The sequence below is a fragment of the Vombatus ursinus genome, unplaced genomic scaffold (genome assembly GCF_900497805.2).
Source record: "Vombatus ursinus unplaced genomic scaffold, bare-nosed wombat genome assembly UNPS02014818.1, whole genome shotgun sequence".
Taxonomy (NCBI): domain Eukaryota; kingdom Metazoa; phylum Chordata; class Mammalia; order Diprotodontia; family Vombatidae; genus Vombatus; species Vombatus ursinus.
Genome location: NW_020954596.1, coordinates 54,085,181 through 54,109,754, shown reverse-complemented (window position 1 = coordinate 54,109,754; position 24,574 = coordinate 54,085,181).

The window sequence follows — 24,574 nt, the reverse complement described above, 5'->3', positions numbered from 1 at the left end:
ATATCATTCTGCTTTGGTGGAGAGCCAGTTTTTTTGTTTTTTTTTTTTTCAGAGACTAAAGGATGCTTTGGTTTCCAGTGTTTCAGTCAAGAGTGGAAAAGATGTGTCATACTCTTCTGAGTTGAATTTTTGGAAGAAAATATTTTTAAAGCAAATGTTGCATTACCCTAAATGTTAAACTATATTGCAGGTAGCAAACTATTCAAGCTACCTGCAGAGGAGAGATAAAGTGGTTCATTGACCATCCATTTGCTACATGGTTTAGGTTAATCTGCATGGTGTGTAGAATACATGTTAATCCAAATAGCCCCGATGTGGAGCCAATTGGAGCAAATATATCTGAATCCTCCTTTATGCCAACACATTATTGTTGAAATTGTTGTGAACCTGCTTGCTAATAGTGATTTGTTTTCTGTCTATGTAAGAATCAATAGAATCATTTAATGCCTAGGCAGTTTTCTGAGATTACCTTATAATGAATGAAGTAGTGGCTATTTTCTTAGACAAAGAATATTCAATTGTGTGTACTAGAACCAAAATAAATAATCTCTCAGATGGTGAGATTATAGCAAGTAGGTAACTTGTAGAAGGCTGAAGACTGTCAACAGTCTGTTGACATTCTAGTGCTCTCTTTAGATGAATATTAGTGCTGTGAATAAGAGCCATCCTTCCTATCTCTGGAGAGACATTTACTTTCTAGGTTCTGTACTTTCACATATTTTTAAGATATTGTGAAATTATGCCAGATGGACTTTTTTCATTTGCTCTGATGATTACACATGGGATTTGATGGGTTGACAAGTAGCTTGTGGCACGAAACACAAATACAGCTTAAATTAACAACAAGCAAACTGGATGCCAAATACCTTTTAGAAATCAATTCTAGCCCCAAGTCGTTGGAGTAGACAGACTGCCAAATCTTTGTCAAAGTCTGGCCAATTACCAGGATGCATTTTGGATAGAATAATTAGAAAAGTTGTTTAATGAACCAATGCCATTTGCAACACTGAATATTAAGATTTCCTATATACACTCCACACAAATTAAGCTAGTAGCAAATTAAATTGCTACCCATTAACTGAGCTATATAAATGTAAAACAAAGGGAAAATGATCCGTAGATTCAAGTTGTAACTAATTTCAACTTCATAGAATCTCTTTGTTAAATCTTGCTTATACGCAAAACTTTGAGTGGTGAACCTTTATAGGGTTCATGACAAAAATTACACAAATGACAAATCCAAATGTGAAAAGCTAAGCTAGTTTCCCCACATGGCAATGTAGTAAATGTGAAAAAAAAAAACATTTAAACCAATATTGGAACTTTAAATTTTGCTCGTTCATTTAAAAGGACCCATTTAAATATACCAAAGTTTACTTTTTACCAAAATTCATAAAAGGGCTGAACTATGGTCCCATTTAATTCTAAATGTATTATTTCATTACCATCTTCACCTCATATTAATGAACTCTAGTTAAATAAATCAAGAAAGCATAAACTTAAAATAATGCAATATTCCTACAAGAATGCAATTTATGAATAAGATACTTTTTTATTAAGAACTGAAAGGCAGAACCAAATTATATTCATAGAATCTCAGTTGGCAGAAACCTCAGAATCCATTTAGTCTCATTGAAAGCTGAACAAAAAAAATCCCTTATAAAACATTCTCAGCAAATTGGGGTTTCCCTTTTACTTGAAGACTTCCTTTGACTCATCCCACTTTGGGATAATTTTAATTAGGAAGGTTTTCCTTACACCAAGCTCAAATCACTCCCTGTTATTTTTATATCATTTTGCTCTCGGGTACTGAGCAAAATAAGTTTAATCTCTCCCACATAACAGCTCCAAGGCTTCAAATACTTGAATATAGCCCAATTCTAGTTTTTTTTTCTTTTCTACACTAAATATACCCAATTCTTTTAGTCAGATATCACATTCATGTTCCATTCTTCTTATCATCCTGGTCTCCCTCTTCTGGGCACACCTCTCCACCTTGTCTATGTCTTTTCAAAAAGATGGTGTTCATAACTGAAAATGGTATTATAGATGTGACCTGACCAGGACATAATAGAGTGAAATCATTACTTCCCTTTATCTGGGCACTGTGCCTCTTAACACAACCTAGGATGGCATTTTGATTTTGGCTGATATAACATTACCTTAAATTAAGTTTGAAATCTATTAAAACTTTGATATGATTTTTGAAAAAGCTGTTGTGCTGTGCATATCCTTTGATCCAGTAATATCACTTCTAGGTCTATATCCCAAAGAGATGATAAAAAATGAGAAAAGGACCCAAAGTACAAAAAAAAATTATAGCAGCTCTTTTAGTGGTGGCAAAAAATTGGAAATTAAAGGGATGCCCATCAACTAGGGAATGGCTGAACAAGTTGTGGCATATGAATGTAATGGAAATGGAATGGGCCATAAGAAATGATGAACATGCAGCTTTCAGAAAAACCTGGAAAGACTTACACGAACTGATTCTGAGTGAAGTGTGCAGAACCAGGACAACATTATACACAGTGACAGCAACATTGTGCGACAATCAACTTTGATAGGCTTAGCTTTTCTCAGCAATTCAATGATCTAAGACAATGCCAAAAGACTCATGATGGAAAATACTATCCACATCCAGAGAAAGAACTATGCAGTCTGAATGCAGATCAAAGCATACTATTTTCTCTTTCATTTTCTTTCTTGGAGTTTTTTTTCCCTTTGGTTCTGATTCTTCTTTCACAACATGACTAATGTGGAAATACGTTTAATATGATTGTACATGTTTACCCTATATCAGATTGCATGTCATCTTGAGAGGGGGGAGGGAAGAGAGAGGGAAAATTTAGAATCAAAACCTTATAAAAGTGAATGTTTAAAATTAAAACTTAATTAATTAATTAATTAATTGGAAAAGAAAAAGCTATTGTATAGGTATACCTCTTCCTCCATTTGTAAACTTTGTTTTTGGAATTCAAAGACCGAACTTAATGTTTTTCGTTCTGAAATTTTTTTCTTACTCTATCATTAGACCTAATGTAGTAGCCTATAGGTTTCTTTTTGGATGCTGACTTTGTCATCCAACATGTTGTTTATCCCTCCAAAATTAATGTAATTCTTAAATTCAACAAATACGTCATGTGTGCCTTTATCCAAGTCACTAATCCAGTTGATAAAAAGTAAAAGCCAAGGATCAGTCCCTCAGGCATTCCAGCAGAGAACTCTTTCCAAACTGACATTGACCCAGTAATGCTTACTCTTTAGGTCCAGTTCTCTTTAGTTCCAAATACACTTAAACGTACTATCATTTTGACCATATTTTTCTTTCTTTAAAAACAAATTTTTATAATGAAATTAATAAACATCAATAAAAAAGAGCAATTCAATATACAAAGAAAAAAAAGGATGAGACTGAATTTCTTCTATGTATAATTTCCCCCCTTATAAATATATTGTTTTTGATGGATTCAATTCAGATTTTACATGATAGTTCCAACACTGCAATGACTGTGCTGCCTTATGAACTTTCTTTTGCTCTCTTCTGTTTATTTTTAATGATCATTTGCTGCTCTTTTTTTTATCATCACTCTGACTACTCCAAATGTCCTAAACTTTCCCTCTTCCCAAAAGACAAAAAATTAAGGCTCTCTATTAGAATAAATAAGTATAAACATGCAAAATTAATTCACACAATGGTTGTGTCTAAAAATAGATGTCTTACTTGCACATTGAGTTCTTTACTTTTGTTCCAAAAGGAGGGAAGCACAGTATTGATTATAGATCTTAAATCATTCACAGTTATTATTTTTTACACAATATTTTAGCCCTCTAAGTTGTTTTCCTACCTTTGTTCATTTTACTTTGTGTCACTTTATACGATTCCTCTCTAGTTTTTTTTTCTGAATCCTTCCCTTTCATCATTTCTTTTGCTGTTTTGTTAATTAAATTTTATTTTAAGTTCTGAATTCTCTCCCATACTTATTGACAAGGCAAGAAAAAAACAAAAGTTGTTATATATATGTGTGTATAATAATGCAAAATAAATTCTCACATTATTCATGTTCAAAAACAAATAAATATTTTTCAATTGGCACTCTAAGCCCACCTGTTCTCTATTTGGAGGCATATAGCATGTTTCATCATGAGTCTCTTGGAATTATGGTTGGTCATTGTATTGACCAGAGATAGTAAATCTTTCAAAGCTGATTATCTTCACAATATTTCTGCTATTATAAAAAGCATTCTTCTAGTTCTGCTCATGTCATTTTATATCAGTTCAAACACATTTTTCCAGGTTTTTCTAAAACCATACTTTTTACCATTTCTTTCAACCCAGTAGTATTTTAACATATTTATATGGGGTCTCTTTCCATCTTATCCAGAAAACATCAACAGAAAAAAATTGCAAATGTTTTTCCTGATTTACCCATCTGGGTACTCTGTCATAAATAGAAGTTATACTAACGTATAGCAGTCACTGTTGCATGTCTCAGGGGTCATATATAATTTCTTTATCATGCCCTACAATTTTGTCAGAATTCCAAGTCAAGCATACTTTGACCAAAATGTGCAGTAACTGCCATCTTTCCTGTTTTTGAGAAAATTGAGACATTTAGGACATTTGCCCTTGTCATGCCATTTTTCACATTCTCTAGGATCTTTTAAAGATCACCACCCAACTCAGGAATCCCAACTGATAATTCTTCCAATCGTTTATCATACCATTCATCTGGAATTTGAGACAAACTCACGGAGACCAGTGAGATAATGTCCGATCATCTCCTTATTTCTCATGGATGCCCACTCTCTTCCATCAAATTTTTTTCATGTTCTGGTCTTTGTAGTTCAAAGATCATTCTGCTTGGAAGGAAAAAAAACAAACACATCTAAAACAAGTCTACAAGCAGAGGTTGTTGAGTCATTTCTTAGATCTGATATAGTGGGAATTCTCCAAATTTCAGTTCTGTTTTCTTTTCATGTCTGCCTGAATGGGAGTTAGCATACTTTATATATTCCCCCATAAGACTTCACTGGACTTGCATTATTCACCATATCTTATATAATGAAGGATTCTATGTGCACAAAATATTTGTCTCCTTGGTAAAACATAAGACTGAGGATGGAAGTTCAGTCTCACCCCCCCACACCCTAAAAGAGAGGAACATGGCATGTGAATTCTTCCACAATGATGATGTCAGAAAGGGATAAAAAGAAAAGCAAACACTCTGGAGAAATGATGAGAATAGAAAGTTTGGCCGTTGGAGGAAAACAAAATCCTAACCACAGGTGAGGCAAAGGAGGATGGCTCTCCCTCTTGCTGCCACAACCAATAACTTCAATTACAGGGTAACTATAAAACAAAGGAAAAAGAAATAAACCTCTACTGCCAGTCATGAGATTAAGGGTTAATCTATTCATAAAACATTCAGGGACTAGGCAGGAGAGACATGTTTGGTGACAAAAATGATGTTTCCAGCTTCTCTCTAAAACTCTCTCTCCTCTCTCTCCCAGGGATATTGTGCAACAATTCCAAAACTTAATTCAATTTCTTTTTGTGTGTATTTGTGTGAGGCAATTGGGGTTAAATGACTTGCCCAGGGTCACGCAGCTAGTAAGTGCCAAGTGTCTGATCTGAGACTGAATTTGAACTCATGTCCTCCTGACTCCAGGGCCAGTGTTCTATCCACTGCACCACCTATCTGCCCGTGTTTTTTTTTTTAATTGTTTTGTCTTGTTTTTGTTTTTATGGCTAGGCAATGAGGTTAAGTAACTTGCCCAGGGTCACACAGCTAATAAGTGTCAAACAGCTGAAGTCACATTTGAACTCAGGTTCTCCTGACTCCATGGCTGGTGCTCTATGCACCGCACCACCAAGCTACCCCGATTCAATTTTTTTTAAAGTTTATATTTCCCATTACTTTTTACCTAACATCCATCAGCCTGGCAAAGATGATAAAAAAAGAAAATGACAAATATTGAAGTGGCTATGGGAAAACAGGCAAGCTGATGCAAGGTTGGTGGAGCTATGAATTGGTCTTACCATTCTAAAAAGTATTATGGAATGATGCCCCAAAAGAAAGCAAACTGAGCATTGGTTCAGTGATACTATTACTAGATCTGTACCCTAAAGAAATCAAAGAAAGAGGGAAAGGGACCCATATTTAAAACATATTTATAGCAGCTCTTTTGGTAGTGGCAAAGAATTGAAAATAAAGTGGTTGGCTGTCATTGAGGAAATGACAACAAACTATGGTATGCTGATATAATATCACACTATGAGGAATGATTACAGAGAAAAAGAAACTTGGGAAGATGTATGAACTGATACAATGTCAAGCAAGCAGAACCAAGAAAACATCTATTCCATAATAAATACATTATAAAGGAAAACACCTTTAAAAGAATTAAGTATAATAATCGATGGATTAATCATCCATGATCCCAGATGGCTAAAGATAAAGCAATGAAACAAAACATTCATCTCCTTAAAAAAGAAACGATAGACTTGAAACGCAGAACGAGACATACAGTTCTGGGCAGGCCTATGTGGGAATATATTGTTTGATTACACAAGTTTGTTACAATGGCTTTGTTTTTTGTTTTAATTTTTGCTTTCCAGTCGGGGGAGGAGTGGTGGTAGAGAGGTAAAATGAATTTTATTTGGAACAAAATAAAAATTTGAAATAAACAAAGAAACATATTATTAAATTTCCCAAAACAGAGATTAAAAATGCATGTCTAACATTTACAGATTTCCTTTGGCAAAAAAAAAAAAATTGAGACTGGTGATGCTGGAGGAGAAGAGGCTTCTTAAGTAAAGAACTGCATTCATTTTCTTCATAGACAGTTACCTTGGGCATATATTTTCCCTATTGCCCCATTTCCCCACAGGCAGAGATCAGAGAGAGAGAATTAAGCTGAAGAGGGGAGTGGGAAAGAGTGGCCTTTCCAATGAAAGACTAGAGAGAGGGAGTAAAGAGCCAAATGTCTGCTGCCTGCTTCTTCTCTCTGGGACTCAGTATTCCAGATGTTGCTCCCAATTTCATTTTGATACTGCTATGTAAGCTGCAATATTTACTCTTTCATTTTGGAGGTCCTTCTGGCCTCCTGAATTTTGACTTTTTTAAAAAAAAAATAGTCAAGCCCTCTTATTTTTATTTTTTTTTACTTTTTATTTATCAGTAATAAGGGTGTTCCATTTACAATTGACCATAATTATATTTTGCATATATAGAGAAGTAGCCTGACATAAAGGATGGAGTGCTGAATTTAAGCTGAAAAAAGACTTGCATTTGAATCCTGCCTCACCTACTTACTAGCTTTGTGATAGAATAAGTTACTTAACTACTCTATGTCTCAGTTTCCTAATTTGTAATATCTACCCTAGTAGAGTTGTTGTAAGGATCAAATGAAATAATGTGTGTAAAATTATATAAAAGTCTTAAAACATGAAATAAATTTGTTACGCATTTAATTTTTTTCTTATTATCTTTCTTAAATCAAACATTAAATGTACAAATACACAATTTTTGGCTTCCTGATTGTATTTATTTCTTTTTTTAATTATTTATTTATTTTTAGTTTTCAATGTTCACTTCCATAAGATTTTGAGTTCCAAATTTTCTCCCCATCTCTCCCCTCCCTCCTGCCCAAGATGGCATACAATCTGATATAAGCTTCATATTGAACCTATTTTCACATTAGTCATGTTGTAAAGAAGAATTAGAACCAATGGGAGAAACCATAAGAAAGAAGAAACACAGATAAAAAAAAAGAGAGAGCAAATAATATGCTTCAATCTGCATTCAGACTCCATAGTTCTTTTTCTGGATATGGACAACATTTTTCATTATGAGTCCTTTGGAGTTGTCTTAGATCCTTGCATTGCTGAGAGGAGCTAATGGAATCAAAGTCAGTAATCACACAATGTGTCTGTTAACGTGTGCAATAGTATCCTGGTTTGGCTCACTTCACTCACCATCAGTTCATTCAAGCTTTTCCAAGCTTTTCTGAAACCTGCCTGCTCTTCATTTCTTAGAGCACAATAGTATACCAAAACATTCATATACCACAAATTGTTGGGCCGTTCCCCAACTTATGGGCATCCCCTCAATTTCAAATTCTTTGTAACCACAAAAGAGCTGCTATAAATATTTTTGTAGATGTGGGTCCTTTTCCCATTTGTATGATCTCTTTGGGATACAGACCTACAAGTGATACTGCTGAGTCAAAGGGTAGGCACATTTTTATAGCATTTTGAGCATAGTTCCAAATTGTCCTGCAAAATGATTGCATCAGTTCACAACTCCACCAACAATGATTTAATGTTCCAATTTTCCCATATCTTCTCTAAAATTTGTCATTTTCCTGTTTTGTCATGTTAGCCAATCTGATAGGTATGTTGTGATTGTTTTGATTTGCGTTTCTCTAATCAATAGTGTTTTAGAGCATTTTTCATAAGTCTATAAATAGCTTCATTTCTTCATCTGAAAACTGTGTGTTCATATCTTTTGACCATTTATCAATTGGGGAATGATTTGTATTCTTATAAATTTGACTCAGTTCTCTATATATTTTAGAAATGAGGCCCTTATCAGAGACACTGGTTGTAGAAGTTCTTTCCCAGTTTTCTGCTTCCCTCCTAATCTTGGTTGCATTGGCTTTGTTTGTGCAAAAACATCTGAATTTAATGTAATCAAACTTAACCATTTTGCCTTTCATAATTTTCTCTATCTCTTGTTTGGTCATAAATTCTTCCATTCTCCATAAATCTGACAGGTAAACTATTCCTTACTTTCCAAGTTTGCTTACAGTATCAGCCTTTACATCTAACTTGTGTACCCATTTTAACATTATCTTGGTATAGGGTACAAAATGTATGTCTCTGCCACTCTCTTTTCCAGTTTTCCCAGCAGTTTTTGTCAAATAGGAAGTTATTAACACAGGAACTAGAATGTTTGAGTTTATCAAATAGTAGATTACTATAGTCATTGACTACTGTGTCTTGTGTACCTACCTATTCCACTGATTATAATGCAATTTAAAATCTGGTATGGCTAGGCCACCTTCCCTAGCATTTCTTTTCATTAATTCTCTTGTTATTCTGGAACTTTTGCTTTTCCAGATGAATTTTGTTGTTATTTTTTCTAGCTCTATAAAATATTTTTGGCAGTTTGATTGGTATGGCATTGAATAGGTAAATTAATTTAGGTGGAATTGTCATTTTTATTATAACACCTCAGGCTACCCATGAGCAACTGATTGTCATTTTTATTATAACACCTCAGGCTACCCATGAGCAACTGAGTTTTTCCAATTAATTAGATCTGACTTTATTTGTGTGAAAATGTTTTGTAATTGTTTTCATACAGTTCCTGTATTTATTTTGGCAGGCAGACTCCCAAATATTTTATAATGTATACAGTAACTTTAAATAGAATTTCTCTTTCTATCTCTTGCTGTTGGGCTTTGTTGGTAATATATAGAAATGCCAATGATTTATGTGGGTTTATTTTATAACGTGCAATTTTCTAAAGTTGTGTATTATTTCAAGTAGTTTTTAACTTGATTCTCTAGGATTCTCTAGGTATATTATCATATCATCTGCAAAGAGTAATAGCTTTGTTTCTCCTTTGCCTATTCTAACACCTTCAATTTTTTTCTTCTCTTATGCTAAAGCTAATGTTTCTAATACCATATTGAATAACAGTGATGATAATGGACATCCTTCTTTCCCCCCTGATCTCATGGGAAATGCTTCTAGCCCCAATACATATAATGCTTGCTGAAGGTTTTAGGTAGATGCTACTTATTATTTTAAGGAAGACTCCATTTATTCCTATGCTTGCTAGTGTTCATTAATAGAAATGGGTGTTGTATTTTGTCAAAAGCTTTTTCTGCATTTATTGAGATAATCATATGGTTCTGTAAGTTTTGTTGTTGATATAGTCAATTGTTCTGATAGTTTTCCTAATATTGAACCAGCCCTGCATTCCTGATATAAATCCTACTTGACCCTAGTGTATTATTCTCATAAGTTGCTGTATTTTTTGCTAATATTTTATTTAAAAATTTTACATCTATATTCATTAGGGAAATTGGTCTATAATTTTCTTTCTTTGTTTTGACTCTTCCCAGCTTAAGTGTCAGTACCATATCTGTATCATAAAAAGGATTTGGCAGGACTACTTCTTTGTCTTTTTTCCCAAATAGCCTATATAGTATTGGAATTAATTGTTCTTTAAATGTTTGATAGAATTCACTTGTAAATCCATCTGGTCCTGGAGAATTTTTCTTAGGGAGTTCATTGATGACTTGTTCAATTTTTTTTTTCTGAAATGGGGTTATTTAACTATTTTATTTCCTCTTCTGTTAATCTTGGCAATTTATATTTTTGTAAATATTCATCCATTTCACTAAGATTGTCAGATTTATTGGCATACACTTGGGCAAAATAGTTCCTAATTATTGTTTTAATTTCCTCTTCATTTGTGGTGAATTTACCCTTTTTGTTTTTGATGATGGAAATTTGGTTTTCTTTTTTCTTTTTTTAATCAAATTTACCAAAAGTTTATCTGTTTTTTTCACAAAACCAGTTCTTAGTTTTATTAGTTCAATAGTTTTCTTAATTTCAATTTTTTTTAATATCTCCTTTGGTTTTCAGTATTTCTAATTTGGTATTTAATTTGGAATTTTTAATTTGTTCTTTTTCTAGCTTTTTTAGCTGCATGCCAAATTCATCAATCTCCTCTTTATTTTATTCATGTAAACATTTAGAGATATAAAACTTCCCCTAAGACCACTTTCACTCCATTTCATATGTTTTGGTATGTTGTCTCATTATTGTCATTCTTGGTATGAAGTAATTGATAGTTTCTATGATTTGTGGTTTGACCCATTCATTCTTTAGGATTAGATTATTTCGATTCCAATTAATTTTTATTCTATCTTCCCATGGTCTTTTATTACATGTAATTTTATTGCATCATGATCTGAAAAGTATGCATTTAATAATTTTGCCTTTCTGCATTAGATTGTAAGGTTTTTATGTCCTAGTACATGGTAAATTTTTGTGTAGGTATCATGTACTATTGAGAAAAAAGTATATTCCTTTCTATCGCCATTCAATTTTCTTCAGAAAAAAGGTACCATATCTACCTTTTCTAAAATTTTATTCACTTCCTTAACTTTTTTCTTGTTTATTTTGTGATTAGATTTATCTAGTTCAGAAAGGGGGAGGTTGATGTTCTCCATTACAATAGCTTTGCTCTCTCTTTCTTTCTGTAACTCCCTGAACTTCTCCTCTAAGAATTTGGATGCTACACCACTTGGTGAATATATGTTTATTATTGATATTACTTCATTATTTTTGATGCCTTTTAGTAGGATGTAGTTTCCTTCCTTGACTCTTTTAATTAGATCTGTTTTTGCTTTTATTTTGTCTGAGATCAGCATTGCTACCCCAGCTTTTTAACCTCAGCTGAAGCATAATATATTCTACTCCTGCCTTTTACCTTTACCCTGTGTGTATCCCTCTATTTCAAATTTGTTTCTTGTAAAAAAACACATTGTAGGATTATGGTTTTTAATTCATTCTGCTATCCACTTCCATCTTATGTGAGAGTTCATCCCATTCACACTCAGAATTACTATCTGTGCCTCTTTCCATCCTATTCTCCTTTCTCCCTTTTCCTCCTCACTAGTTTTGCTTTTGACCATCACCTCCCTCAATCTTCCATCCCTTCAATCAGTTACCTCCCTTTTCTTTCCCTTTTCCCTTACTACTTCTTTCCTCCCTTCTATATCCCTCCCTTTTTTTTCTCCTTCCCCCTCCAACTGCCTATATGGCAAGTTAGATTTCCAAATCTATGTTATTCCCTCCTTAAGCTAAATCTGATTAATGTTCAATGCTTATCTCCTTCCCTTCTTTCTCTCTACTGAAATATTTCTTTGTGCCTCTTCATGTGATATCATTTCCCCTCTTCTGCCTCCTCCTTTCCTCTTCTCCCATTACAGTCCCTTTTCACCACTTAATTAGTTTTTCTTTTAATCATCACATCAAAGTCAACTAAAACTTAGCCTCTTTGTCTGTGTATATACCTTCTAAATGTCTTAATATATATTCTTGAGAGTTATAAGTATCATCTTCTCATGTAGAAAAGTAAACAGTTTGCCCTTATTGAATAAATGTTCTTTTTTCCCTTTGTATTTACCTTTTTATGCCTCTCTTGAGTCTTATATTTGAAGACCAAATTTTCCATTGAGCCCTGGTTTTTTCATCAGGAAAGTCTGGAAGTCCCTTATTTCATTGAATGTCCATCTCCTCTCCTGGAAGATTATGCTCAATTCTGCTGGGTAGTTGATCCTTGATTGTAATATCATTTGCCAAGCCTTCTGATCTTGTAATATAGAAGCTGCAAGGTTCTGCTTAATCCTAACTGTGTTTCCTGATGTCTGAATGGTTCCTTTCTGGCTGCTTGCAGTATTTTCTCCTTAACATGATAATTCTGGAATTTAGCTACAATATTCCTTGGAGTTTTCAATTTGGGATCTCTTTCAGGAGGTTATTGGTGGATTCTTTTAATGACTATTTTACCTTCTGGTTCTAGGGCTTCAGGGCAGTTTTCCTTGATGATTTCTTGAAAGACGCTGTCCAGGCTCTTTTTTTGACCGTGGCTTTCAGATAGACCAATAAATCTTAAATTTTCTCCCTTGTGTCTATTTTCCAGGTGAGTAGTTATTCCAATGAGGTATTTTATGGTTTTTTTTTTATTTTTTCCATTCTTTTGATTTTGTTGGACTGATTCTTGATATCTCATAGAGTCAGCTTCCACTTGCTTAATTCTAATTCTTAAAGGTGTTGTTTTCTTCAGTTATCTTTTGTGGCCAATTCTACTTTTTAAGGAGTTGTTTACTTCAGTGTATTTTTTTCCACTTTGTCAATAGTATTTTTAAAGGAATTGTTCAATTTTTCTTCTACCTCTCTTATTTGACTTTTAAAATCCTTCTCGAGCTCTTCCAAGAAGGCTTTTTGGGCTTGAGACCATATTCCCATCTGACATTGCAGATGTGGGTATATTGACAACGTTGTCCTCTCCTGAATTTGTGTTTTGATCTTCCCTGTCACCAAGATACTTCTTTATGGTCATTGTTTTTCTTTGTTGCTTTTTGCTCATGTTGTTTGCCTTTTTTTTCCTAGCTTTTAAAGCTGATCTCTGCTTCTTGGGCATAGAGGACACTGCCCCAGGTTTCTTGTGCTAGGGGCTGGGGACCTGGTTACTGGTTCTGTGTGCTGGGGCCTCAGATGCTGGCAGCTAGAGGTTGTAGGGGTCTGGTGGTGGTGGCTAGAGTGTGCCTGGTGTTGGTGCTTACCTGCTCCACTTCCCTGGGCTTCAGGATCTTCGATTGGCTTGCTGCACTGGTCCCCTTCAGCCACAGAAAGAGGGACCTTTCACATTAATCCTCCTACCCTCCCTAGCTAAAAAATAAATGAATAAAAATTTAAAAAAAAACTGTCATACCTTGTCTTTCTACTGGCTCCACTATTTCAGAATTTTTCCTGGGCCAATATTCTCTGGGTTTTTCAAGGTCAATAAGGGCGGATGAGTGCAACTCACTGCTTACTCTGCCATCTTGGCTACCAGAAGTCAAAATAGGTGACTTTCAACATTCTCTCTGTGGACTGATAGCTCCAGCAGCAGCCACTGCCATTGCCTGATGCTGCTGCTGCTACTATTTCGGTCACTCCCAGGGCCTGCTCTTGATTTCCTGGAGCTGGAGTTATATTGGCATGCCCTGATTTGGACTGTGCTTCTCTCTTACCCAGTTCTGATAGACCTCTCCCACTGACCTTCTAAGTTGTCTCTAGAGTCTGTAGGCAGAGAAGTCTGGAAAACACCACTGCTGCCAGTGACGCAGTCCCCTGAGGCCCGCTCCAGCTTTACTGGGACTGGTGTCTGTGCTGGCAGCATGCGCTGGACTGTGCTCCTCTCTCAGTCAGTGCAACAGACTCTTCCTATCAACCTTCCAAGCTGTTTTGGGCTGAAAATCTGCCTCACTCTCTCTCTTTGTGGGTTCTGCCACTCTATAATTGGTTAAGAGTCTCTTTTTAAAGGTATCTAAAGGGGTTTGGAGGAGACTTCAGGGGAGACCCTGCTTTCACTCTGCCATCTTGGCTCTGCACCACTACTTAACTTATTTCATGTATTTCAGTAGTATATGTTAAGATAGTGTATTTTTAGAAATAAGGAAAGATATATATTTGCCTACAACAATAAATAACCTCCAGAAACTGTAAGAAAATTTCTGATTTTTAATCATAGTCTCTGTTTACATAGTCAAATCAAAAGGTGACAATATTATTTTCTGAATTCTGGTAAAAACATCAGTAATTCCATAAGATTTTGTTTTCAAATTCTTCCCCCACTCTCTAGCATGGTTCAAAGTGTGAAGAAAATGTCTCACCTTTTCCCCTTGCCTATGTTAATGTATTTAGAATGACAGTGTGTTACAACATTTAGATTGGGTAAGGGAAATTCTGACTTTTCATGTAAGTTGAGAGAGTTCATAACTCTCTTTTCTGAGTCTCTCTTCGGACCCTCTCTCACAAGCTGCAGTATTAAAATGGTGAGGGTTTAAACCAAAGAGAACTCTACACACATGAATAAGAGTAGAGATCTACTGAAGTCCATAGATTTTCATAAAACTTAGAGTAATTTATTGTAATAGTTGCCTATAAATCTCTCCTCTTTTTTTTTTTTGCAAAGAGGCAAAGAAAGGAGTATAAAGTGCTAGAAAAAATATTTGTCTCCTACAAATATTTCTTTATCATTCTACTTGCTATATATCCACTCCTTATCTGGTATTGTTATTAATATTTTGCAAGTTTTATAATAATAGTTTAAAGTATATTATTTGTTAACTTCTTTTATCATAGCACATTGTGGTTTAGCAATTTTTTCCCCTCCTAACAGCCTTGTGAAGTAGATTTTACAAATATTATCACCTTTCCTTTTTACATAGGAAAATCATCAGATCAGATCACATCTGAACTATTGTATTAGGTTCTTGAGACCATATTTTAGAAAGAATATTTACATACCAGAACACATCTAAAGGAGGGAGATCTGAATTTTGAAGAAGTTGAAAACTATGCTACATGATGATACATTGAAGCAATTAGGAAATTGAGTCCAGAAGAAGAGAAGGCTTAGAAGGAGAGGTCAATGACAGCAGTTTTTGAAAGAGTGTAATGTGTTAGAGGAATTAAAGTTGTTTCACTTGGCCTTAGCGATTCCACAGATATTATTCATTATGTGCTTATTATGTGTCAGGCGCTGACTGTGGTAAGTATTGGTCATATAAATACAAATAAGATCATCCTTGCCCTACAGAAGCTAACATCTTAAGTGAAAGATAGAATATAAAATTTGAAAAAATGGCATCAAGGGGGTAGAATTTTTATATAGACTTACTTACAAGAAAATTTCTTTATTATTAAAGTTATCCAGAAGTAGAATGGCCTGTCTAGAAATGTAGTACACTTCTTAATGTAGAAACTAGATTATCATTTCTGGGAACCTAAAGACAGAATAGTGTAGCTCAAGTAGAAGCCAGAATAGATGACCCTTTTAGCTCTTATTTTTTAAAATGAGAACACTGAAGTTCAGCAAAGTCACAGAGTAAAGGACAAGGCCAGGATTTGAAACCCTGAACTAATTCCAAATTCAGCATTCTTTTCAATACAAAGGCATATATGGTGGAGAGATGAATGGCACAGAACCTTAGATATAATTGAATTTGTTGTTTGGTAGTTTCAGTCATGTCTGACTCTTTGTGACCCCATTTAGGGTTGTTTTGGCAAAGATACTGGAGTGATTTGCCATTTCCTTCTCCAGCTCATTTTACAGATGAGGAAACTGAGAAAAATAGGGGTAAGTGACTTGCCAAGGGTCACACAATTGCTAAGTATCTAAGGCCAGGTTTAAATTTCCTGATTTTGGGCCCTGCACTTTATCCACTGTGCCACCTAGCTAGCCATAATCAAACTTAATTCTGTCTTTAAAACAAAGAAGAGGAAACTAGGCTTCAGAGAGGTTCTCCAAGGTGTTTAACGAGTAGAAGATTCTTGATTTCAGGAAATGTCTTCTGATTCTAGAACCACACATACACACATCATCATCACCATCATCATTATGATTCACTTGATTTAGTTTTTGATTGTTTAATTGCTTCATGGAGCACAGCAACAGGGTGCAAAGTCTACATGCAGATATGGATGTTTCATTCATGGTTAGCATACTGTGCAGACCACTGCATCATCAATTTTATACTAGATATTGTTACCAGATGTAGAGCTGACCGAGATGATTATGCCATGTGTATTATGGTATCATGTTGGGCTGGTACATGTGTATCAAGTAGAGATTCCTGATTTGCTTGTAAAACATATGGTTGATATCACTTTATTGTTAGAAAAACAAAATAATTGCATTTTTTAGAATTTACTGGCTGTGGTGGTAAGTTTTTAGGCTAGATTTCTTTTTCAAATATCCTGGAGATTACACTATGTTGCTTCCCATCATTTGGGGAAATAGAGAGGAATTAATTTTGACACTACGGCAGGTATTTCCCTAAGCATATTCTCCAGTGGAGCAATTAGCTGGCTGTGCAGAATGTATTGCAGGTAAGATGTAGTTAATAAGACATATTTGTCTAGAAGATCATGATGAGCACCCCCATGCTCTCTCAAACTGCTCTGGGTGGGGATTAAATCTGAAAATGAATATCTGTGGAAAAAAGTCTAGAACACATTTTCTGGATCTAGGATGAAGCTAGAAATATCCTTTCTATAGGGCTCAGAATGGCTAGCTCAGTAGAAAGTTCCTGAGTTTAATCTAATCTACAAAACTAACTAAAAATATTTTGAAAGCAAGTTAAGTAGGCACGTATGTATAAAAAAAGAGCCTGCTTATGATATTTATACTAAAATTTCTTATCTAAATATATTTGAAAGGCAAGAATAATTTTCATGGGCTATGCATTCCATTTGTCTAAATGATTACATTCACCAAGCTTTGCTCCAGAAAAGAGATCTCCCTCCCTTCTTTACAGAGATAGGGGAACTTCCTTCTTTCCTTCCTTCCTTCCTTCCTTTTCCTTCTCAGCAACATAGGTCACCCAGGTGATGGATAATTGGATGGATGTTTGGATGGATAGTAATGATGACCACATACTTCATTACGCCACTGATGATGGTACTTTATATTACAAAAGACTGGCTATTTCAGTGGTATGAGTAGTCATCCTTCCATTGGGAGCCCCAATCTTTCCATACTATCACACTAAATAATCACAATGTTGTGATTATTTGTGTCAAGCTTGCTTCCAAAGAAGTAATATGATAATACACACGCCTCCCTATTTAGAAGAGATAGGAGACAATGCCTATGGAGCATTACATTTAATGCTTGACTTGATTGAAATGTTGGTTAATTTTCTAAGTTTTTTTTTCACTTTTTAAGTTGTTGCTTTAAGGAGTTTCTCTGAATGGAAAGGATATATCAGGAAGTTAGAGTGATAAAAAGAAAAAAGATTAAAAAATGATAAAAATAGCTAATACCAAATATCCCTTTAGAATTTTTAATTCAACGAGTATCTATTCGGAACAATTTTACATTCAAGATACTGTGTTAAGTTCTGGAGATATACAGGTAAAATGAAAAAAATAGTCTCTGCCCATAAGAGACACCTTCTTTTGAGGGATTTTGTTGTTGTTGTTGTTGTTGAATCATTTCAGTTGTGTCTGACTCTTTGTGATCCCATTTAGAGTTTTCTTGGCAAGGATAGTGGATTGGTTTGGCATTTCCTTCTCCAGCTCATTTTGCAGATGAGGAACTGAGGCAAAAAGGTTAAGTGACTTGCTCAGGGTCACACAGCTAGTAAGTGTATGAGGCTCAATGTGAACTCATGAAGATTAGTCTTTCTGACTCTAGGCCCAGTACTCTATCCACTGCACCACTTAGCTGATCCCTATTGAGGGGCAGCTCACTGAATAGGGGAGATTGAGAGATATGTTAAAACTGAAAGCAATGGAAAAATAAAAGACATCAATAAATGTCAAATTTAAGAAATTAAAATCTATTGCTAGAATTGTTCTCCACAAAATAAAAGTTACATTCATAGAATGATAGATTTTGAGTTGAAAGGTACATCAGAGACCATCTAATATAACCCTGTCTTTTGAGATGAGTAAACCAAGGTCCAGAGAAGTGACATCCAAAACCACACATAAAATAAATCACAGGAGAAAGATTCAAACCCAGGTCTTCTCATTCCAAATCCAATATCCACTCCACTAATGAGGGTGTCTCTTGTCTTATAATCACTTAAAAGTTTCAAGGTTTAAAAGGTGAACATCATTTCTGATTAATTTGATTAGTTGCAGCTTTGTTAGGATTGCTACAAAGTTCTCTTTAGAATGTCTCTCTAATTAGAATTAGAAAGTCTCTCTAATTAGAATTAGAATTAGTATACATGGTATAATGAAATGTATTCTGATCTTTGAATCAGGGAAGATCTCAGTTTGAATCACTCCTCTTATACCAACTATCTATATGAACAGGGCCATGTCAGCTAAGCCTATCAGTCTCAGTTTGCTTGTCTGTAAAGTGGAAAATAATAGCTTTAGTACAATTTCACAAGGATGTTGTGAGAAATCAATGAGAAAATGTAATTTGTTGGTAAACTTTAAAGTGTTATATAATTATTATCATCATTAATTGTTGTTGTAGTTATAATAATAGTAGTAGATCTGCACCCCTTTAGTAGGGCACAATGAGGTTGATCCTTGGTCTCAAGGCTCTATACTGGCATATTGTCCCTGAAGGTGTTTAGAAGTTCAAAATATTCTTTCATAGTTAATTGACAGCCCCATCTCTGCCCTGCTTTGGTAGATATGGAATCAATAATCATATCATTGAAAAACAATAACGGCTCTATTCTCACAGTTGAGTGAAAGGCTGTATTTTGAATTATTTTTCTGTCTTACTCAGTTGTAAGTCCCTCCAAATATAAAAGGGGGACCTTTGAGAGGCTCAAATCCTCAGTATGGCTATGGACCAAGATGCTGATGTATAGTCCAAGTGAGCAGGGATTTAGGCCAATTTGTTCAGCCCAAGTTGCATTTATGTGGTGGCAGGATAAGAGTGATAAGGGCACAAGTCTAAGGTAGAGAAAATCAATTAATGAGTCAATGTGGATGCATGCTTCCCTGGCAGCTGGGAGGAAAGGAATTGATGTTATTGAATTTTATTGGCATGACAATTGAAGCTCTGGTATTTAAAATTGATCATTGGCCAAAATACAAAGCCAAGGAAAAGTGGCATAAATGAGAAAATGCCTTTTAAGAAATAGTCATTTTATGTATTTCCTCTTCTCATTAATTTTCTAAGCTGAAAACTCAACTATGGTGCATTCAATTAGGAGTCAGTTACCCCCTTACTCTTTAAGTGAGAAACAAAAATGTTCTGGATAAAATCATTTTTATGATTCTTCAGTGTCCAGGGTCATCCAACTGGAGTCCATTTAAGATCTTGAGATGTCTATTTTCACAAAAAGCACACCAAATTTTCTCCATGGGTTTCTAAACAATAGGTTATCTCCTTGGATGTCCGGTCCAAATTCCTTTGTTCAAAGGGCACCTGAAACCTGCCCTGTTGATTTCTAGTGCAGCAAGAATAATCTTAATGGAATTCCAAACTCACCCAATAATAGTAAAAGCAAGGCTCTGATCAAGAGAGAGGTATGCCCCAAAGACATGTTGGGCTTCAAAAAGGCATTAGACACTTGCGTCTGCTCACTTAGTATTTCTAGACCAGCAAACCAACTTAATCCAATTGACTCAAATTCCATAAAGATCTGAGACAAGCTGCCTGGCCTCATGTCTCAACAAAGCAAACATTCTAATCTGTTTAAAAGTAAAAAGTGAAATTAAATATGAATATTTATAAAATATTATCATGTGCTTTAGACAAACTTTTGGGTACTAGTAAATTTTATAGATACAAAATCCCATACATCTCCTAACTCCAATCTATCTATCTATCTATCTATCTATATCTATATCTATATATATAATAGTACAAAAATATGAAAGATATTGGTACATCATTCAAATAAGCAATAATTATAACAAAAAAGGATCCAATATTAAAGAAAATACAGCAGAAATTGATTATATATTTCTGTCCTATAATAAGAGAGGGAGAGAGACAGAAAGACAGATAGAGACAGAGACAGAGACACATCCTATCTGCTATTTTTGTCTTCAACTCCTAAACTGGAGTATTCAATAACTATAGTCCTGGGTGGACAATCTCTTCCACGGGTACTATCAAATTCAAAGAGCCCAATAATTATCCCAGACAAAGCTCCAGTGTGAAGCACAGGCTCTGGGCTCACTCTTCCAGTTGACTTGATGTAGCAGCCTGGGTCCCCAGAAGGTAGCTAGTATTATACCTAGAACTTTTAGGGTTTATGGATGGCTTCTCAAACTACTGCTTATGAGTTCCTACAATTGTGCTTCCCAAAATCACTTATTGGTTAATCTCTCCCTAATATCAATTAACCAATTTATATAAATTAACTTTTACAAAGGGTTATTCACATAACTTATACAGTAAAAGCTGTTATAAAAATATCCTTTAAAAAGTCTAGGGCACTATCTCCCAAAAGCACATATAGAGTTCAAATGAAAATGGATTTCAGAGTAGAGAATATATATTGCAAGGAGTAACACACAGCTCCTGGTTAGACAAACGTGCTTTTCTTTTTTTTTCCCCCTAGTTCTCTTGAAGTTCCCTTAAGGCTACTTTTCTTCAATGTGTTTGGTTTTCCCTTATGATGTAATGCAGACACTGCTTACAACTAACAGGAACTACTGTTTCAGGGACACATTTACAATTGCCAATGGGAAGTCCACATCTTCCAGAAGTTTCAAAATTTGAGTAGTTTTCCTCTGGTCAGAACAGGAAAGAGTCAGAGATTCCCTGCAAGGGCTAGGGTGAAACTGTCTTACCACTAGACTACCCTGCTATTTAAAAGGCATATACTCAACTAGCTTGTTGTTTTTATGCTAGCCCACAGGTTGTTATTGAATTTTTTCAACTAATTCCAATGTATTCCCCGTATACTTATCTCATTTCACTGAATAACTTCAAGCATTTGCCTCCTTCCCAACTTCATTAAAAAGGTTGTCCAACCTAGTTTATATCTTTGATTAATTTAATAGAGGTGTCTTGGATTATACAATTGATTGATTCATTCAATGAGAAGTCTGAGCTAGGGTAGACACCTCCCTACCTCCTTATATCTGTTACATACTTTGAAAGCTGTAAAAGATGATATCAATATAAACTATGATAATTTTGATATCACTAGTACTGTAGTACTGCAATATATATTAATGCATTTGCCTTTTTAATGAAGGAGGGAAAAGAGACATTATACAGAATAATAGCACTAGCAGTGGATTTGACTTCAAAGGATATGGATTGAAATCCCAGTTTTGCTATTTACTACCTGTGTGACCTTGGCCATAATGCTTTACTCATGTAGATTTCAGGTTTCTCAGCTGTAAAATGGGAGTGAAATTGAACTTTTAGGTTTTCTTTGATGCTAAATCTGTGATTCCCATTTCACAGATGAGGAAATTGATTCTCAGAAAGATTGAGTGACTTCACCCAGAATCCACCAACTAGTCAGTAGTGTTAGAATCCAGATCTTTGGATTCTTAGTTTAGTATTATTTCTACAACAACTTGGCATGTAGGTTTAGAAGTCTACCCAACTCAATTTTCATAAGGAAACTAGGAGGCCATGTGACTTGTCCAAGGACATCCCATCTCTAGATTCATAGAATCATAGGGTTTAAAACTGGAAAGGATGTTCCTAAGATAATATCTAAAAAAAGTCTTCACTTTAAATATAGATGAGGATAACTGAGGTAACTGAGTTCAAGTCACATGCTTCAATTCAATGAACCTATTTCCATGTCATTAAATGTCATACTTTTCAGAGGCAGACATCATTACAAACCACACTGAGCTAATAACAATCCAAATCTTACTTTGAAGGTGGAAGATTTATTATTTATAATTATATAAGTAGCTGATTATCATAGTCCCTGAGTTCATCTCTAAAGCCACTTGAGGTTGCAATTTAAATACAACAGCTTGAAATTATGAAAAGGGAAAGAATTCTCATCCTCTAAGGAGTTTTCTGACTGTTTCCCTTGGAGATAGGGGTTTAAAACAACATATGTAACAAATATAAATTTATAACATCAGAAAAATTTTCCAGTGTTGCTGGTACGCAGTATAGCACTAACAGTTTTGTAACTCCAACTCTGCTATGCCAGTGGACAAAATAACTTTGACATTCTAGTGATTTACTTTAGAGAAGGAGCACATGGGTATGAGTCTGGCTTCTGACACCTATTAGCTTTATGATCCTCAAGAGGTCACAGTTTCTCAGGTTCAGTTTCTTCATCCTTAAAATGGGGATACAAAGTACCTGTACCACTTTGCAGGGCTGTTGTGAGAACAAAACAAGATATATGGTTGTATCCAAAGTGCTTTGTAACCCTCAACACTACAGAAATGTAATTTATTAAGTTAGCATTTTTGCAAGTGGGGAGATACTCTGACATTCTTCCTAAAATAATATAGAAAAGGGATTAAAATCTTCCTGGTTGCATTCTAAATTCACTTTTATGGCTAGCAAACATTAACATGCCATGTGACAAGCACAAGAAATAGCCAAGTGTCAGTAAAACCCAGAGGCCTGCCTGCTAATTGTGGTATTTCCTCATCTTCCCGCTGGGATCTCCCCTTCAAGCTGACAACTTTTCACAAACAATTCCCTGCCATGGTTTCGTGGGCTATTTATACTCTTCTCTGCTCCAGCACAGAAGCATATTCCAACATGTCAAACTTAACGAGTGCACTCGGAGAAGGCCATCCAGATTAGGAGGAAAACATATGTCCTGACATCTCTGACATACAGTGGGCCATCATCAAGACTCCAAAGCCATTGTCTCTGCTTCCTTGCAGAGTTCTTCCAATCACAGGTGGGAAGCTTGGCTCCTTGGTTTTACTCAGATACATTATCAAGTGGATCAGGAATTGAGTGGACAAAGTTGTTTCAAGCTGCTCAGGATAGTAAGGTGGCATTCTCCTCTTTTGTCTTGCCTTTGGAGGCACTAAAATATGAGGGCTGATGAGCTGTTTCAGAAAATGGTGGAGCAATGTTTTCATTCCTTTCCACAGAGGGGCTAAGAGTATCACTTCAAAGAAGACAACAGGGATGTCTATTCTAATTCTCCCTAATAAGGTATTTATTGGAACTGAATTAAAATGAAAGGAGTAAAGGGATGGGGGTGGGGCAAGATGCCCCATGGCATCTTCTCCCATGGGAGAAGATATCCACACTCCTAAGACATTCTTCTTCTCACCTGAAAAATGGTCCTTACTAGCATAATGAAGGTCTACATTTCCCAAAATATGTGTGATTAAAGAAAATAATGTGTTTTCTGGAACTTGAGTAAATAGAAATCAACAGGTTAGATTCATTTTTAAAGAAGGAGATAATTACATTAATTAAAACACACAAACACACAAGTATACTTCACATTACCTATTGACTCAATTAGAATTTCAGTGGGAGCTCTGGGAAATAAATTGTCTCTCTTTCTCATTAAAAAGAGGTTGTTTAGATGGGCTTCAACACTTCCAGAAAGCATTCTCTGATTAATAATGTTCAGTTTCCAACCTTCCAAAAATATTCAAGATCCTTTTAGCTTCTATATGCACTTTATTTTTAGGGGGCTACACTCTTACCTTTATTTATTAGAGGCAACTAGGAGCTATGATGGATAGGATAGTGGGACTGGAGTCAGGAAGATCTGAATCTGAATCCAGCCTCAGATCTTTAGTAGCTACATGACCCTGAGCAAATCACTTCATCACTAGCTGATTAATTTTCCTCAACTGTCAAATGGAGATATTAATAGCACCTCCCTCACAGGTTTATTGAGAGAATCAAATGAGATAATATTTGTAAAGCATTTAGCACAGCACCTGGCACATAGCAGACACTTAATCAAAGGTTCCTTCCTTTTCCTTGAAGGTGCTTATGACATGTAATGATACAGAAGACTGAAATCTTGACTTCTCAATTTCTCTGGTGCTTTTGTGTTATACTCAGATCCGTTAGAACATCAGCTGTCCATTGCCTACAGCTGTCTTTCCAGCTGTGGTGGGTGAAATAAGGGAGGCGTATGCCAACTACATTAGCCATAGACATTAAGTATTCCCGCACCTCCATCCTGACCAGCTGGCTAGTTTCCCCTATCCCCCAACCTCTTAACATTCAGCACCAATTACTAAGCTGGTCTTCTCATAGACAGCATAATTTCTATAGGGAAAAGTTGCTGGGAAAGCTCAGCTGTGTAATAAGTATCTCAGAGATAACTGGGTACGGTTCAGAAGTTAGAGGGCATTTTTAATTGGATCAGA